Source organism: Idiotropiscis lumnitzeri, chromosome 17 (genome assembly GCF_059441095.1).
Source record: "Idiotropiscis lumnitzeri isolate Australia: NSW breed Sydney's pygmy pipehorse chromosome 17, RoL_Ilum_1.0, whole genome shotgun sequence".
In the NCBI taxonomy this organism is placed as follows: domain Eukaryota; kingdom Metazoa; phylum Chordata; class Actinopteri; order Syngnathiformes; family Syngnathidae; genus Idiotropiscis; species Idiotropiscis lumnitzeri.
Window position 1 is genome coordinate 5,328,223 of NC_142407.1, and position 15,543 is coordinate 5,343,765.

Here is a 15,543-nt window from a genome sequence, read left to right on the forward strand (position 1 = left end):
CTAACATCAAATCCGCCACCTTGAATGCTAATATTCAGCGAAGAACGCCACCGACGCGTTGAAAGAAATTAACTTTGTAATTGAGGCAATTTTAAGATGTCAAACAGCTGTTACTTTAATATATATCCGATAGTAATGCATACAGATATACATTCTCTAGAACTGAAGGAATTTAGCTTCAGCTTTAGTTTCATTTGCTGACTGCCTACTTCCTAAATCTTGCAGCACATCACCAAGAAATATCTAAAAAGTTAAAACTCGAGTTACTGGTAATTGACTTTTTCTCCAGGTCTTGTCACTATATGTCGCTGGCATCAGTAGATGAACAATGAGACACTATTCACAGTTTCTAATAGGTAATTGCTTTGACCAATTATGTTCAATGGGGTTTTTTTGTTCTGTTTTATTTTGTGAACGTTCATGTTTGTGAGGTTCTTTCCTGGTGATCAAAACAAAATGAGTGAGTGATAGTGGGCCAATCATAAGAAAAAAAAAAAATCCTAATACAGTTTTTGAGCTACAGTCATTTAAGTTGGTATTTTCAAATAAAAATGGCTGATTATGATTATTTTTGGCAATAATGTTGATTAGCACAACAAAGCAAGCACGTTATTTGCCACAATTTGTGGCATTTGTTTTCCTCGTATCTTGTTAGGGGACAATACAAGATTTGTTTTGAAAACTCTTATGTCTTTGTTGAAAAAACAGGAAGTCAAATTTCATATTTACATTTTAAATATTTTGATGAATTGCCCAATTTTATCAAATGTTGTTGTCTTGAAATTTTGAATTCACTCAACTTATTTATTTTATTATTTATTCATTTTTTTACAGTGTAGTTGCCAATTCACAATTGCTATACAACAGTTCACTCAGATTTGTCCACTTGCTCGGAGTGCGGCGGGCCTAAAGCACATTCGATGGGGAAACATCAGCTCCGATTTGGGTTTCATAGTGTTTGTATGTGAGACTTGTATAATGATGCACTCAATTGAAAAAAAAGATTATGAAAAATTAATGACTATTTCTAGATGATAGAGTAAGTAGACTACAAGCCTGTACAAATTTCCTGGGAGTGAGGTGCGCTATTGAAAAATTTGTACCACCTCCAAATATTGTTCAAATTTTACAATGTATTTTACATTTCCATTTTTGCAGTTGCTGCATAGATTTAAATGAGTGCGGCAGTGACACAGAAGCAGGCTGGGAAACGGTCTCTTCATGCTCCCTCAGTCCCCCATCGCTCCACTCGCCCTCTTCATCCTTCCTCCCTCGTCACGGTCACTTCCCCGTTCCCGCGCCGTCGCTCCAGGTAGAATCGGACCTTGATCAAGTCTGTGTCATGCTGTGTACCTGATATCAAACCCAGTTCCTCAAAGTAGTCACTTAACTCCAAACAAACGGAATGTCAGATGGATTCTTCGACTGCTTTGTCTTTCCAAGTAGGTCAATGGGGGGGCGTGTAGACGGGGAAATTATTCAGAGGCTTGGAATAATTCAGTCACTTACTTACTGCTACTTGGAAGTTTTTTTTATTTTTTTGATGGGGGGAGGGGGGGGTAAGTCGAAAGCTCAGTGACTACACTAAGTAGCTCGCGAAGGCATACTTTGAAAACAGCCCACATAGCTCCGGCTTAATCTTATGTTTTGCACCCTGGAGCAGGCTAATGTTCCAATGCTGGACAAGATGAGTGACTCCCATTTCTTACTTTGTCATTATGTTCACAAGACAACCCATGAAAAGTGGGTCAGCGAGTGTGGAAAAGAATCACATAGCATATTAAAAAGTTGTGACTCATGCTTGTATAACTGTGTATACGGCCTGACTAATGTCCCCAAACTCCGTATCAGTGTTTACATGATACAGCAGATATCGTGCGAGCCTATTAAGTTAAGGACGTGATCTGTAATGATGATATTCGTTGGCCTCCTCGAAACAGCAATCAGGCTTTTGAGATGCTTTAATCTCGACGGGGTGAAAGTTGTTTGTTGATGGTGTCTGAAAATCAGATCTGACTAAAGCACTTTCGCACACTCTTGATTAAAAGGGATTAGCAGCGTTTGGAGACACGCTAGCATCAACATTCTGTTTTTCCCTGCTGCATTAGTCGGGACTTGAGCATCATTTACTGGATGTGATGAAGAATTAAGGTTGTGGTGCTAGGGATGGGCACTGGAGAATTTTATTTTATTTTTTTAAATTAGAAAACTTTAACTATAAGTACATTAAATCTGCAAGCTGCAATGAATGGGTGCTCCAATCCCTTTTTCATGGCAAAAACTCCAAATGGTTATCAACCTCGGCCACATTAAGTATCATTTGGAAAAAGGTTCGTGTCTGATTGAGGATAATTTGTTTCTTTGGTAGGTGTTCAAAGTATGAACCACGGAATTCTCCCATTATTCCTGCCTCAACCCAAAATGTCAAACTTCCTGTGCAGTGCTTGTGTTTGTTTTGACAGCTGCTTCTACGACTAAAAATATTTCTTTTTAATTTAAATGGTTTTACTTTTAACAAGATCCATTGCTGAACGGTGGCTTAAGGTCGAACCCGGGCTGTTCTCGTTGTTGTTACTCCTCGCTGGCTGAGGCGTCTGCCTCATGTCTCAAGCTAGCTTGCTAGCTAGCTATCTAGCTGGCGTACTCATACTCTGGTGAATCCTCCTCAAGTTTCTCCCATCCAATCTGTCATGGTCGCTGTCCAGTGCTGGCTCCTTTTCGGCTTTGGTTGTGGCATTGCCGTGGACGTCCATGCGGCTTCTTGGGCACAGCTGTCAAACCTTCTTCTGTGGCGATGTAAATTTGAGCGATCTTTATAGAGCACCCCTCTTGCAATAAATTGCTGCATTTTTGACAATTCCCAATAATGATAAACAGAAATTCCAGGAAGGACCTTTAACCACTTGATTGTCAGGCTCTCATCATGGGATGGGATGAGAAATCTCCCTCCAAAAGAGCTTGATCAGACTATGCAATGGCATACTTAGAATACTGTTTCAAGAAGGAATCTTTTTTGGGAAGAGCCTAAGCATAGTCTGAAAACACCCCATCTAGTCTCGAATAAATTTCTGAAAACAGGTAAGGATGTTAAAGTGCTCCTTAAATTATATTTATTGTTAGTAAGTGTTATGATGGCCACTGTCTGGAAAAAAATAATGTTTACAATATTTAGTAATGATTTTGAAAGTAAGACTAAGTCAACCAACTGGTGAAGGAACAAATCGTATTGACCTATTAAGCATTTTCCTTTCTGACTTTACCCCCAATGGCACCGCATTAGTTAGCGGACATTATTACTTTTCTTGACTTCCATGGGATTTATTTTTTTCTTAATGAATTCAGACCTCAATCATTTTTTTGTATTCAGCACAATCATTTGGTTGAAATTCCTTCATCCTCTGTGCGTCTTCTTTTTACCCTCATGGCTTTCCCCTCTGCTACTGTCGTGAAATTCACTCTGGATTTGATTAACACATTTTCTTTTCTTATTACATTTGTTCATAAAATAGGATATTTCTTCTCTTCATCACAGCTTCAAATTCCCATTTATTTCTGGAAGTACGACAACTAAAAATGGATGATTTCCCATCTGCCTTACTTGTGATTTGCACAAGTCTGCGTTTTTTCCATGCTAAAACATTTTAATCTATAGTCCCCGCTGCAATGCAAAATATCTCACGTCACCCAACATGATCATACACGGGAGAGATGATATTTCTTGTCAACTCGCCATAAAAAAAATCAAATAAAAAAGATTAGGCTGTGTCATCAATCACTGTGACTGTAATTATTTGATTTACAATTTTTCTTTTCTTTCTTTCTTTTTTTTATGGTTCCCAATAGTGATCAGTTCTTGAACATTGAATTTAGCTAGAACTGCATAATTTTTTGGTTTCCCTCAAGTACTGACTTTAATATGGGTGTGTGGTTTTTTTTTTTATCCGATCGCCCTTTTGGCTTGAAGGCTGATGCTTCTTTTTCCTCAGCAGTTTTGGCTTAAATGCAAATGTTTATTTTCTCTCCTGTTAATCTTGTCTTTTATGTTGATGTTTGGGGGATCTCTACGTGATGAAAGTGGTACTAATGATTATGGCTATGGGGTCCCAATACTACAGTGAATGGCTGTGACTAGTGAATAGGCGGTGATGTATGTGTCTGCCATTACCTCGCTGGATTGCACCGGCTCAGCATTCGCAATTTATAGTTGTTTTTCATTCAGACCTCCAAACATGTGTGGGTCATGCGTGACTTTTACAGTAGATCAGCTGCTGGGATAACCCAATTCTGGACATATTTTGTTTTGTTTCATATCGGGTGGCCTGACTCAGTCTGAATCAGAGTGTATGATGACTAACGGGCTGCACGCAGGTTGACTGTGAAAAGCCAACGATTTATGCAGATTATGACCTTTTGCAGCTTGAAAGGTTGTTCAAATACACCCGACCGATCCTGTGGAACAATACAAACAAGCAGAGTACAGTGGAAGCTCCAAAGTCAAAGGCCGTAAAGCTCTTAAAATAGGAGGTTGGAAATGTCATAATGCGTCATTTTAACAAGCATTACCAGCCACCCGTAAAAAGCTTTTTGCACACCTTTTTTTTTTTGTGTGGGTTGTCAGTGGTAAGAAAGTACCTGTCGAATTACTTAAGTCCAGTGAGTGTTTAAGTGTCAGGATCTTGGGAGATTATCTCCACTAGTCATGCAGGTGTGTTGCTTCTTTTAAGCCGTGCGAACCATGCTGTCTTGTCAAATTGAAAACTTTAAGACTTTTTGCAAGAAATTTCTAGTACTTTCACCCTGAGCACGTAATAAGCAACTTTTTGACGGGGAAAAAAAACACTTCAATTCATAATGTCTGTGACTAGTGTTGCACACGTTTCATAAGAATAATGACGGAGTGAGAATGTTTACTGTTAGCTGTTGATGGTAGCCATCACGCTAGCCACTAACTGGCTCGATGCCTTATCCTTGTCACTTGTCATTAAAGCTAGAGTGTTGTGTTTAAGAATCTTTCCGTTTTCTAAACGACTTCTCTCGAGCTCTAGCCCAGCTGACTTTGGCCAACAAGCTGGCTATTGGTCACCAGTCAATCACAGCGTGCATATAAACAAACATGCATACAAACTGACATCTACTACTCCGACACTTATACCAGTTTGGCTTTCGACCCAACATGAAACTGACACAGTCCTGCTGTTTTCTGGATTTTTAATGTATGTGTGCTCATGAATTTGTCTTTTAATTTACTGCTTTCCCGGTATCTGTCGTTGTATTATTGCTATTTTTTTGTTATACTGTATGTAAAGTGCTTTGAAATGCTCAATATAAATGAAGTTGTATTGTAAGGGCATTTTAGAGTCTTAAATTAACCGACCATGCATGAGCCAAGTTTTGAACTTGGACCTCTGAATCCGGAGGCAGGCATGCTAACAACTATGCTGGCCTTTTCCTTTTACATTAATTTAGCACTTGAGATTCCCCTTCTCATTTGTAATTAAAGTAACATTAAGACTTGTTAGGTTACCTTATGTTAATAACTTTATTACCGTTGAGAATGTTAAAGTATGAATAAAACAGTGCTAATATGGTTAAAGGTTTTATGACGGTGACAGTTTGGACTCTGGGACAAATTAAATTACACCAAATATAATTGATCTAAATTTCCAAGTCGGAACAAATCGGAGGTCACATCTTGAGACAGATGGTGTTCATCTTCCATCCTCAAAGGTGAATGTGTTCTGCAGACCACGCGATAGATTTAAAAATGCATCCAAATGAACATAAATCCAATTTACTTGAAATATATGCGGCGCTAATGCAGTGAAAATCCATTGTGTAATGACGTCCAACAGATTGAAATGTTTTTTGCCCGGTGGGGTTGGGTAAACTTTGAATAGGTCCTCCTTGAAGGCCAGTGCGCACGCTTGCATTCAGGCCACTGTAATGAAGCCAATCACTTTTAATTTATCTTCGGCGCGTCAGCTCTGTGATGGTGTAATTGGTTACATAATTAACACTTGCCGAAAAACAAACCGCCGCGCCTCTATCGGTGTCTTGCAGGAGGATGGAGTGCTGGGAGCTGCAGCAGCTGCTGTGGGTGATGTGATTATGGTAGCTTTCTCAACCACAGCGGGTTGGAAAAGAAAAGTGCGTCCACAGGTTACGCTGTAGCTAACAGGTAAATGATGACACTGAGGAAAATAAGCGGGAGCTTATGTAATGAAGTGCTGTGTGTGAGAGTAAAGCGAGATCAAAGATGAGATTCTTGAGGGGGGTAATTGAGATGGGATCTGAGCACAGGGGTGAGAATTCCGAGATGAAATTGCTATGAAATGTTGAAAATAAATGTTGGAGTTGGCAAAGGTCAGTTTTTAATAAGCCTCCTTTATGATGCTTGACTTTTCAACCCAACCGGCCCCTTGTTCGCTTTCTGTCATTTTTCATTTTTTATTGCCTGAATGTAGACCCCAGCCGCGCCTCTGCGGTTTATCTGAGCTGCCCAATGGTTGAGTCTGGCAGTTACTGGACCCACATGCAGACGCAGACATTTTGGAGGTGGTGAGATAAGTGTTTATTGCAAAGCGGGTTGGCTGCTGTGGCGAGGGCTCGCTGGCCGACTGGCTGAGGCTGGAGACAGGCAAATAAATTGCGGGAGCTTGACAGCCAAGCTGCAGTGAAAAGTGCAAAGGAGGTGAACCAAAGGGGACGCAAGAGAATATGGTCAATCACAAGTACAAGACACTTAGGTCTTGAGAATGGAACATCCATTAGGGTGAAGGAGACACAAACTGAGAGAAGCTGATGGGATGCGCATGATAACCGATTCATTGCTCAGTGAGGGCAGCTGGGCCTGAAGAAAACAGAAAGGCGCCAAAATCCGAGACTACTGATTTAACGCTCTTGACCATTAAAAGTGCAATTCAAGTGTAAAAACACAAACTTAACAAACAATATTGTTTGAGTCATTCCATCTGCAAAGGAATGTTGCGCTTTTGGTATGATATTCTCAATGTTGTTTGCGAAACAGCTGTTTGTTTATGTCTTGCAAAATGTGTTTTGACTATTCAGACTTGCTAAATTCAAGCTGGATATGACAAAAAAAAATGTGCTGCGGTATGAACGAGACCATAGCAAAATTGATGAGAAGAACACTCATTCTTGTTGATGAAATGAAGGACATTGTTTTGAATAAATGTATAGAAAATGGCCAGAAGTATTTTCTTTTACCAAAGTTTGACTCTATATATATGACCTCAGGAGTTAGTAAACCAAAATGACAGTGGGACATCGGATGACAAGTCAAAGTAGAAGAACTGTGGTCAAAATTGTAGATACAAAGGCCCAAAAGTACTGTATTTTCCGGATGGTAAGCCGCTACTTTTTCATGTGCTTTGAACCCTGAGCCGTATTTAACAATGCAGCTAAATGTAGTGTTTAGTGTTTTTTTCCCCCCACTAACAGCAATTAGTTGGTGCGATAGGTTTTGCTCACGCAGATGCATGTAGTATGGAGATAAAGACTACGCTAGTTTTTGGCATATTAGAAGATGTAGTTTTCGGGGCACTCACTTGAACCAAAACGCAACACGACACACACGAAAGCAAAATATAGTTTTATTCTACACACCCTCGACATGGAAAATATGAGAACAAAATCATCCTTTTTTGAGGTCTGCCAGTGGATCTTAAAGCAGCGTGAAAGAATCTCCAATCACCAAAGGATTTTGAAAGGCTGGTCTGCTACGTGAGGAGAACAACACAACTTCAGTGGGAAATGTGTCTCGAGATGAAACTGACATTGAGAGTGACAGGGACTGAAATGGTGTGTAACGGAGACATTCTGAAGCTCTTCAACTCCGACATAGAGAAAGGCGACCGTTGTGGTTTTAGTGAACAGGGGGAGGTTGAATAAAATGTTAGTCTTACGAGTTTATTTAATTTCTCAATGTCCAGTACGGTACGTATCCATGGCATATAGGCTGGTGCGGCGAATATATGGAAAAGAAATAAAATAAAAATTCTAATCAAGGTAGGGGGCGGCTTATTATCTGATTGCTCTGTAGTTGGGAAAATCTTAGTTTCTTCTGCAGGCTCACCTGGACTCAGTGAAGAGCCTCTGCTCTTCTGCATTGGAGCCAGGGGAGGAGGTTCGGGCATTTGAGCCTTCTGGATGTGTCACGTTTTGTTGTGCTTTCGTTTTCAGCCGCAGCTGCATTGCTAGGCAAGCCGTCACATCAGCGCACCTGTGGCTAATCCTGTCAAAGGACTATTTAAGGACAACCATGCCGATTACTCAGTCGGATAATTCTCCTTGCTCACGTACATGGAGCCAAGGCTACACGGCTCGTTTCTTTTTCTCGCTGTAAGTAATTTCAACGTTTATAGTTCCAATTCTTCATATTGGTCATGCCAATTGGTACACCTTGTCCTACTGAGCCAAGCAATTTTTGTTCCTTTTTCTCCTTTCCTTTTGCAAGTGTTTTTTGTTCGCCACTTTATTTTCCTGGTGTGTTTGTGCGTCATTTGTTGTACTTTGTCAGTCTTGCGCCTTATTTAATTTTTATGTAAATAAATATTTTGGTAAATCTGATTTCCTGTATCTGCGCTTTAATATCCTGTTCTTTTCCAGAATATTCTGGAAAACCTAACAGGATGTCTCCTTGTCGAGGTGTTCCAGGCACAGTTAGGACTGGCTCTTGGCCACAAAATCATCATTAAAACCTGCTCTCCAACTTATATAATAGGATCTCTCCTCTTTTTTTTTTTTTTTTTGACAGCACTCACTTGAGTGATTTCCCCCCTGAACCATAATCTAGCAATCAAAACAAGACAAAACTGTCAGCGTTCTTGTTAATGATGAAATTCATAGACAAGAAAAGGGGACGGCTGGTGGAAGATGAGTTGATGAAACAGAGTGCAAGGTCTTCATTAAGCGCTGCGACAGCAACCTGCTCCCTCTCCACGGGGAGCCGGAGCTCGGGGACGGCCCGTGCTCTGATGCCACAGCGTGCCGGGGAAAAAAAAAGGACTGCGGAATTCACTTTGAAGTTGATGAGTCACGGACTTGCAGCGGCGTTGGACAAACTTTTTCCACTATTACCGAGGGGAAAGAAAAGAACAGAGCAAGAGGAGAACAATCAGTCGCCTCGCTGATTCTTTGTGAACGGGAAGCAGCCAATCAGAGTCCAATCAAATTCCCCACTGTTAGGATAGAGGAAATAACTTGCAGTACTCCAAGAGAACAGACTGTAGGGATGCATTTCCTCATCATTTCATCAGCAGAGCTTGAGCGCAGCAGCAAAGAGGGCAGATGTAGATAGTTCAAGGGAACAGACGCAATAAATACTCACTGACGGCTTCGTCTAGTTTGGCAAGCGCAGTGTTCTTATGAAATACCTATGCCAAAAAAGCAGGTGATATTTGTAACCGCAGCAAATGTTTTCCACATTTTATACAAAAACATACAAAAGAAAAATGTTGATACAGTGGGAGCTACGAAACAAATGTTGAATAGTGAAACAGAAAAGTAGAATGGAAATGAATGACGTCACCATGATGCTCCCGTGAGTCAACAATTTACTCACTTTCTTAATCTTTTTGAGATAAGGATGAGACAGCTGTGGTGTTGAGCAATCTTAACCCTCCTGTGAGAATCAAAATATTTTTTTCCACGAATGTCTTAAGGTCATGCACCATTTGCAATGTGCTACTACACGTGCTACTCGTGTTCCTTAAAGGGGAAGTCAACCCTCAAATTTTCTGTGTTCGTTTCTGGAATATGAATTGAGAAGTAAAATCCAACCATTTTTTTTCTCAGGGGGCGGCCATTTTGTCACTTCTTCCGACTGAAAATTATATCACAGAGCTCAGGTAACAACCAATCATGGCTCAATTTCAGAAATCTGCTGATGGTGATTGGTCATTACCTGACTGACAAAATGTCCGCCCCCCCTGAGATGACTAAATGGTGGATTTTGCGAATTTATATTCCGCAACCGCATCATTAATCAGAATGCCATGTTTAGGCAGGTGAAGGTGCATAGAACATTTTCTTACAAAGTTTTCTTGAATTGACTTCCCATTTAACTAATCTTTCCTCTGTCTCTGTCCTTTGTCTCAAATTCTTCGACAGTCGATAAGTCAAGCCCGAGTTGATTGTTTGCCGCTTAATCATGAAATCACTTTCTTTTCTTCCACTTAACCTCATTGACCTCAACTAATTTATATTGAGTAGCCTCTCTTACACTACTCGTGAAAAGCAGCATTTTGCAGCTTTTCTCTTTAAAAGAAGCTCCTGTTTAAATTTTGGACAGCTAGCGAGTTGGGTCCGAGGTGATTGATTATTGCTTGTGAAATCATTTCCAGATTTTGAGTGATGACGCGGCACAACCTCGCTGACATAAACTATAGATTTCCATATTATCGACACGATGAAAAATAAATCAATCACACCTTGCCATAGTTTCACCAGTTTCCCTTCTAATGGTGTATCTGAACCTTAACGAAGGCAGCATGGTGCCGGAGTGTGAGGGAATGTTGTACTGGTGGGACAGACGAGCAAAGATGGACTTTCTTTCGGCCCACCTGGGGCTGGCTCGGTTGCATTAAACAGGCTTGAAGTCTTAAACAAGTCTCATCATCTTTCATTTCGAGATTGGAGCCATCTTTTGGTTATTATTTTTTGTTGTTGTTGTCCTGAGATACAAGCAGTAATTTGACGCAAAAAAAACGTTTTGGAGCCCAAACGCGAGATGGCGGCAGCAAATCTCTCATCTGGCCACCATCAGTTCACATTGGTTTCCTTCTTGTGCAAATGTTTGTTTTTATGAAGTACAAAATTGGCCCAAAAAAATAAAAAAATAATTCACCAATGACACACCACGACCTCACTCATATAACAGATTAAAGAAACAAAAAAAACAAATGAAATGATATAATGTATCATGCCTCTCTAATTCTAACGTCTCCACCGCCCCACCCTTCTCTGCTGTCAACTTTGGCGTGGGATGATAAATGCCAGCCAAGTATCGAAGAGAACCTTTAACAATGTTTTTCCCCTACATCCAGGTGCTGTGAAAAACACTTTGGAAAAGGTTAGTGTAACAAAAAAGTGTGAGAGGATATTTTGTAAACGCTTCCCCTCAGACCGTTCGTCCTCATTAGTGACAGACTTGGAAGAGCGAGGCAGCTGCTGATATGCCTGCTGTTGTCTCGCCCGCCATGTTGAGGTCGGGAGCGGCATGCCATTAGGAGAGCGAGCCGAGGAGGCAGGCAAGGGGGGGGGGGGTGAGCGGGAGGGTTGTGGCGCTTTTTGTTTGAGTTGACTTGCTTGAACAGCAGCTCTTATTTTAAACGCCTTTCCCTCAGTGCTGCAGTGAAGAACGCATACTGGATGCCGTTTTTGGAGACGTGTGTGGACGCCACTTGGTGTCATTCAATATGATCCCTGAAATTTTTTTTTTTCCTTTTCCGTTGCATAAAAAGTCTAGACACTGTGCTGTTCTTGTAAGTCAGAAGAGTATTTGAAGTCTCTTCTAAAAAAGCCCATATTCACTAGGAAGTCAAATTTCACGACTTTTACTTTTAATTATGAGACTTGCTGTAATTTTTTTTGTAGTATCTGTGGCTGGTATCGACATACTCCACGATACCCAATACAATATAATAAGGCCTTTATTGGTTCTACATGATGCTTCTTACCAGTACTCAACCATCCCTAAATGCAACATTTTGGCTGCACTGCTGCAAGACACGATTCAACAACAGTCAATTTTTTTACAATCAAATTGTTAAGAATTTGCGAGTTGACCCCTACTTTCTAGTGCGTGATTTTTTTCTGTCAGGAAAATCACTTTTAAATTGAGCAGTCCTGTCTGGCCTCACTGATGGTAACCCCACCTGACATTTAATGCTTGTGCGAATGTGTGGGAATAGACAAGCAGTCCAGGAAGTAGTCTGCCCGTCGCTTGAAGTCAGACGTGATTGGCTGCGGCAGGATAATTGGTACAGAAAATGAATGACCGGATGGATGGCCAAGTCTTGTCTTTTGTCACTTTTTTTCCTGCAGTGTTAAGCGGAAGAACAAGGAACAATTGGCAGCTCCCCACTGGTTGTAGTTTGAACAGATAACTTTCTGAAGTGTCTGAAATTGTGGCCCCCAACTTAAATGTTTTATACCACCACTGCGACGTCATAATGAATGCAATTTCCTGAAACAAATATTAGAATTTAGCTTAGTCCTTCTGATGGTCTCTGGTATCCCTGACTGGCTCACCACTGCTCATAGGCATGTAGTACTGAATGTAAACACTGACAAAGAAAGAAGTCTACCATTCCAACCCCTCTTGTAAATACTTGCTCATGCTTCCTTGTGTAATGGAGAACGAAAGTCGACAGGGGGGAAGGCGTACGATAATATTGACTGTCAACTATTCTTCTCTGTCGGCTCCACCCCCCCCCATGACTCCCTCCGCGGTGCCACGCCCGCCGGGGGCCTGGGGGATTGCATACAATCGCTGTAGCAGCCTTCAAAATCCCGTTTGAGGGGAAGATTTTCTTTACGCCTCGCCAGAAACGACATCTCAAGAGTTGACTGCTTTAAAGGGAGTGAGAAGTCGGTGTTCAGAGAGCCAATGAGGGCCGTCCGAGAGAGCGCGGCATTGACAGAAGTAGCCTCAGCCCTGGGAAGGCGTGCACACACACTTTTGCATCAGTTCAATGTCAGGAGAAGATTTAGAGTCTTTGGCCACAGGCGATTAAGGGAGGTTTTACTCTCCAGATGCATGCTTTATTCTGACATGACACTCTGGGAAGGGGCCGGATTTTAATGCGCTGCTGTTGAAGACAAAATTAGCACGTGCAATGAGTTAAGCCATTTGTTTTTGTATCTTACCCTCAAAGGTTAAATGCCTCAAAAGTCGTACACATTTTGATGGACATAATTTCTTGAGATTTTTAATTGTGTGACACCGCTAAATAATAATAATAAAATGAGGGGACACATTTTCCTCGTTGTGTGTTGGGACCTGCCCAATTCCTTCATTTTGACTTTTGTTGTGGATCATACATAGCTATTCTGCTATTGTTTCAACAAAGCTCCAGCAGCCCAAGGAAAGTCAGCGCAGGGTTGCGAGCGTGTGCCCTCAAATGAATGTCAACTTGTCTGACACAGTCTGTCTGATTTGTCGTTTCTTCTCTGTCGCGGTGGTTTCTGGAAATCTATTTCGAGGTACAAAATGGGACTAGCAAGGGATGACCATTTCACTGATCATTTTTTATTATATTATATAGAATATTAAAAGTTTTGACAAACATGACAAGGCCATTTTTACTGTACCATTCCACTTTTCGTCTTTCCTACTTTCCGTGGTCGGATTTTTCAAGTGAGCTTGTCAAGTTTTTTTACCGCTCTGGCAAAAGATCAGTAAGGCGGAATACGTTATGGGCAAAACTAATGAGAGAATAAAAAAATAGCTGAAAGCTGCAAATGTTACAACTTGAAGCCAACAAGTGTGTGCATGCACCCAGGTCCCTTGGCGTAAAATATTAGGGCTAAAAACCTTGCTTACTCATAATGAAAAATGCACTGCGGGAGGAGACAGAGGCAAGACGTGGAGCTAAGGTGAAACGCGGTCGCCGGTGGAGCCGGTGGTGGTTCTGCCCTGAGGCTTGCTTCTGTTCAAGATGCTCCTCCAATAACTTTCACCATCAGCACTGGAACAATTTGCCCCGAGGAGCTGTCTCCTTCTCCACTCTCATGAGACCACTGTGTGAGTTTGTGTGTGTGTGTGTGTGTGTGTGTATAACACAATAAGTGTATATTGGGCTATTGACAGAAGCATATAGACCATGCACAACCTAAAGCGAATTGTGTGTGGGAAGCTTTAGAGTGTGCGTGCGTGTTTTTTTTCTTTTTTTTTTTTGGCAGGTGTCATATCTGTGAAAAGTTGTGGTCATAAATTTGAGAGTGCACAATATACCACTGAACACTGAGGAAAATGTGATTTACTTCTAGGCGCTTTTTGGTACCTTCGAGCTAAAATAAAACTGAAATGCATGAAGTGACGACGATGTGTATCACCGGGCACTTTTTGGTTTATGATACTGAAGGTGTTTATGGACCATCTAAGTTGTTTCAAAAAACAAACAGATACCAATTTAGAAGGTCAAATGAAATTTCTACCTGCCGGCTAAACGCCAGAATATTTTATGTCATACACTTTGAAAAACTGTCATTTAAGTTTGAACAACTTATCTAAATTGTTGATGTCGATGGCAATAATGTTAGTGAGTTATGGATTTGCGCCATTCATTTGCAGTCTGGACAGGGATGAGTGAAACACTACAAACAAAGCCAAAAGCTAAGCAGAGCAGCACAGATTTCAAATTTACTTACAGAGATGACTTGATGTTCTTCTGACGTCGACATAGTGTGGATAAGGACATATCTCAGGTATATCTCTCTCCAAAGACTTTCGTCGGACGCCAAATTATGTTTGAGAACTGAGGGCCCATTGGCCCAGACAAGACTCCCAGACTTTGTACTGTTCATTATTTGGCACATGCGCGCATTGGACACGGCGGTGGTATTATGGATTTTAGTTAAATACACACTCACACACACATACACACCCAAAAGCCAGCTCTTAACAAAAAGAGCCAAAACATTCGTTACTAAACACAGATTAACCACTGTCACGTTTGCATCAAGAAGATCCCGCTACTATCTGAAATCTATAACTTTCCTCTGTTAATTATTGGGAGTACAAGCCGCAGGCTTCTGCCATAATCCCCGTGTGTAATGACCAGATCGACTCGGCAATTTGGCTTCCTTCAAACCGCCACAGCTCAGAGAAAGTCGGGTTGTTATCTGGCGAGCTACGGCGGCTTTATCTGTTCCTTTCGACAATGGGAGGGAGGGAGGGAGGAGATCTAGAGGGTGAAATGAGTCGTGATGGCAAGTGTTATGTCACATAATGAAGCATTTTTATCTACGATGTGTATTGTGATGTGTGAGGAACTCACTGTTAGCATAGATCAGGAGAGAGCAAATGGAGGCTAAATGGCATATTTCAAATTTTAACCAAGCAGATGTTGTAATATTGTATTCACATTAAGAGTGGCTATTGGCGTCTGGTTTTGTGAAATTGGAGTTTAAAACAAAATGAAAATGGAGAACCGAAACAAATAAGTGATAAACATGCACACAGACAAAATGGGCCATCACATCGGAGTCCTCTGGAATACTGGTTATCCGGACAAAATGTGACGTCATCCTTTTTTTTTTTTTGTAGGAACAAGTCATTTACAACATGCGCATGTACTTTGCACTTGAATTCGTCTGACAAATTTAAGTGCTGCGGATTTGATTAGCAACAACGTTCGCAAATTATTTGTGTCTCTTTGAGGGAGGTGTTTAGTTCCCTTTTTGGAATAATAATTAACAAGATTTAAGACAATTACCTTCAAGTGAAAATAGAGTTCAAAGACATTTAAATGGAGAGAAAAGATGTGATCAGCTCACAACCTTGGGGAGTAATCACAC

The 15,543-nt window shown here is 41.0% G+C and overlaps 1 long non-coding RNA gene across 2 annotated transcripts in view; it reads left to right on the forward strand.

Moving 5' to 3' along the window:
• The window catches only part of LOC148319833 (uncharacterized), a 53,374-nt gene that overhangs the window by 24,023 nt on the left and 13,808 nt on the right, over positions 1-15,543 (forward strand). Inside the window, exons 2-4 of one of the 2 annotated variants that reach the window (XR_015839617.1) lie at positions 6,061-6,178; positions 8,203-8,361; positions 8,629-9,783. This is a non-coding gene — a long non-coding RNA (uncharacterized LOC148319833). Of the gene's footprint in view, positions 1-6,060; positions 6,179-8,202; positions 8,362-8,628; positions 9,784-15,543 lie in introns of those variants that run through there. The other variant, XR_015839618.1, reaches the window with a different exon arrangement.